Here is a 4,208-nt window from a genome sequence, read left to right as displayed (position 1 = left end):
ATTGTCACGTTGAAATTAGATTAGATCAGATTATGTTTTGTTTTCAGCATAATAATTCCACTTTTGTAATGTACTCTTTTATTGAATGGATTCTTTTAAATTATTTGTTGGAAACAGTGTGAAGTCCCGTTCACGTTACTATAACAAGTTAGCTTATTTCGCATTCAACATTTACTACATACTACTGTAACAACTGTTCTTGCAGTCCAAAGTTCACAAATAACATTTTTACTTTCAACAGAAATTTACTTGCTAATGGTACTCTGACTAACGTAGAAATAAACTTATTTGTAGAATTTCATAGCTAATCGATCGAGTAATTGAATGTATGCAATAGCTAACAATGACCGTAATACTTGACTAACTTCTCAATTTTTAAACAAACTGAAAAAAATGACTAAATGCTTCACTAATTCTCGAATTTGTAATCTATTACTGATTTTAGATATTTTTCAAAGTTTTTAGATCATTAACATTCATAAACGTTTTAGGTTTTAGGACTACCTTTATTTTATGTTCTAAATCTAGCGTCATCATCTGTTTAACAAAAACGAAAGTAAAACATTGAAAATACTGCTCACAATAATATCTAAATATGATTTTCCCCTGTCTGTTTGTCTGTCTGGTGTCACAAGTGTTGTGAGAAACTGGTTGAACCAATTTTGATGAACTCACGTGGATTCTCATTGTCAAAGCCCAAGTTTAATGCTTGAATGTGATGTACATGCATATCATATGTTTTCTACTCACTTTAGTGATTAGAAGATTTTAAATTTTTCACTTATTTATTTTTGTTGTTGTAATGGTGGCAATACTTGGTACAGAAAAATCATTCAAATTACCTTATTCTAGTTACTTACTTTCTATGTTTTCTATAGTAAATGATGTTTCTTCTACCTGAAAGGATATAGCTCAACAAGGGAAGAAGGTCTGATCTGGTTTTGTTATTGTGGATGATTGGTTATTCAGTTAGATGCTGTAATGTCCTTATACATACAGTAAGCAAAGGGAAAGTGACCAATGTTAGTAGTAACACTGAGGTTGCATCTATCTCACCACACCCAAGAGCAAATATTAGGCTACTAACACATGTGAGGGTACTGGTTGACAATTGTGCTGACAATATGGACACAACAAAATGAAAGCAACTCAGTGACTTGTTGGATGAATATGCTGATATGTTTGTAAGACCAGATGACAGGCTGACTCAGCACCATATTCAAATAGTTGTCACACATCCAATAAAGCAATTGCCATGTCAACTTCATTGGAGCTCTAGGAAAGCAGCAAGTGTTGAAATACAGTATATGTTGTGGAATGGAGTCATACAGCCTTCATAATGTGCTTAGCCATCTCCAGTAATGATTGTCAGGTAGAAAACAGATACTCCAAGGTTTTTGCATGGACTTCTGATGGGTTAACACAGTAACTTGCATTGATGCCTTCTCTTTACTGCAACAGAATATCTAGATACCTTCAACCTGGCATGTGTACTGCCAATTTAAGCTGGATAACAAAAACAGAGCTACGAATGTTTTTAGCTCGAAAGATTATTTTATGAACTCTGCACCATGCCATTCAATCTCTGTAATGTATTAACCACTTTTGTGAAACTGGGGGGAACTTACAGTCAAGAGTCTGCAGTGGTAGGGTTACCAGGTCTATGAAAATGATACTTTGGTGGTTGGCTGCACTTTTGAGTCCACATTTTCGAACTTGGTGCTCCAATGCATATGAAAGTCAGGCTTGAAACAGAAACCAAGGAAATCTTTAATCAAGTGAACAGAAGTGGAATTTCTTGGTCACATTGTGGGAAATGGTAGAGTCTTGATGGCTCACCTAAGGTAGCCATGGTAAACAATTGGGCTTGAACTGTAATGAAGCAAGAAGTTTACAGTTTCCTTGTTTTTGAACCATAACACCAATACTTTGTGGCCAACTTTTCGAAGATAGTAACACCATTGTTGGCTCTTATGAAAGTGGAAGTCACTTTGGAATGAGTGAGGAATGTGATGAGGCATTCCAATCCTAAAGCTTGCTTTAGTAATTTCTCCAGTGCTAGCCTATTCTCGTCGGGATTGTCAGATTATTTTGAACAATGACACCAGTGACAATAGAGTTGGAGCAATATTTTCATACCAGAAGAATAAAGTAGAAAGTGTAATTGCATATACTAGTTGTCTGATCATGCTTCACAATGCAGATACTATACAACAAAGAAAGAGCTACTTGTTGTTGTTGACTTTGTAAAGCATTATCACCACTACCTGTATGGAAAGTAATTAACTATCCAGGTGAATCATTCTTCACTGAAGTAGTTAGTAAACTTTAAAAATCCAGAATGGATGAAAACATGTTGGATAATAGTGTTTCAAGAATATCACCCAGTCATCTTTCACCACGTAACATGGATAAAATATCTCAGTTCATGGTGAGGCCTGTCAGTTCATAGAATGTCCTGATCCTGAACAACTTGTGGGAGATGAAACCATGGCAATTTTAGCCATAAAAATCCTGGCCATTAAGCAGACGACTCCACTGAGGAATGGATGCTGAAGTTACTGCTTCAGGAGCTCTAGCAAAAGCAAGTAAAGGACGCTTACTTATTGTGAGAACTCCTTGTTGTATATCAAAGTCAAATCCAGCAAGGACTATTAGAAGAGTGTAGCATGGTCACACATTATCTGTGGCACCTGTACGAGCAGTTGTAAGCGTAAGAGAATGTTGTATCATTACTACCAGCCTAAAAAGTATAGTAGTCCAATAGTGCTGCAGCTTGTGGTCCTCAGAGTGTAATGGACACTATTGATGGAGCAGATATTCTATAGAAATAATATTTATTTGGAAATACCAGGAATGCACAGTCAGTGGTAATATCACACAGATCATCAGTTCAACGAGATTTACATGAAAATAAGATCTCCCTAGTGGAATGGTGGTATTTCTGTGGATTTACAATGCTAGAAACCAGATTTTGATACCTGTGGTGGGCATAGCACAGACAGCACATTGTGTAGCTTTGTGCTTTACTTCAAACAAATGAAAATAAGAAATGAATCAGAGTTTTTTTAAAATGGAAAACATACAACATTCATTAATACAAAAATATTTACATATGACAAAGATTTTATCACACTTAACATTTCTAGCCTTTGTACTGTACTTAAAGAAAACTTTTACTGAAACTTAAAACTCAGTTAAATTGTTTTGTTGTGTCAGAAACTCGATTGCTTCAGGCCCGGCATGGCCAGGTGGTTATGGCGCTCGACTCGCAATCTGAGGGTCGCAGTGTATAACTTGCCCTGTAAGATAGTGTAACATAGGTTTTGTATTTTAAATACGAGGTTTATTGTTGCTTTTTGGAAAGGTTGAGTCAAGAGCTAATTTTCTATGTTACATTTTAACTTGAGGACACTCTCTGCTTGTGGTTCTTTTACTTTTTATCTACAAGCCTAAGTTACTGGTGGGAGCACATGCACTAACGAGAACACATTATTTAATAGTCTTTGCTATTCTTGCTAGCCATACATCATCTTTTTTGTTTTTAATACACAAATAGACACACAATCACTTGCCTTGTATTGTGTCATAATGCTTTTCTATTATTTTGGAAACTGTCAAGATTTAAATTAAAAATTAGTTCATTGTGTAAATCTGCAGGTCCTGTCTCATTCTATGTGACCCAAATATCACATCAATTGGAAAACATCCGACTACGAGATCCATAAATCTCCATTTTTTTCAGGTCAGACTTTTATGCTTTGCTGGGAATTTTCGAGGTACCAAAGCTCTTTCAAGTTTGACTTTTAATATTTTTAACCTATAAGTTATATGTCACTGGACTGTAAAGCATATATAGTTACTGTGAGTAGTGATTAGGCATGCTACTATTAATGTTTAACATACAATATAGTTAATCCTATTTTTTTAGCCAGCCTTACCCTAGATAATTCACTAGTTCAATGCAAACTGAGACATCCAATATGCCTAAATGAATTATTTTAGCACTCCATTGTTTGCAAAGTATGATTATTAAGGGTCTAGGCACAGGTCCTGATGACTTGCGCCTTGATAATAAAAAGAATGAGCTAGTCATGGGCCTAAAGCTGTGCCACCAATAAAATAATGATGATGATAGTATACTTATTAATCATAATACCAGCATATTGTTATATCGGTCATAGGACAAGCTAGTAGCCCTCAATATG

The sequence above is a fragment of the Limulus polyphemus genome, unplaced genomic scaffold (assembly GCF_000517525.1).
Source record: "Limulus polyphemus unplaced genomic scaffold, Limulus_polyphemus-2.1.2 Scaffold116, whole genome shotgun sequence".
Lineage (NCBI taxonomy): Eukaryota > Metazoa > Arthropoda > Merostomata > Xiphosura > Limulidae > Limulus > Limulus polyphemus.
The sequence above is the reverse complement of the archived record's forward strand: the minus strand, read 5'-3'. Positions refer to the sequence as shown.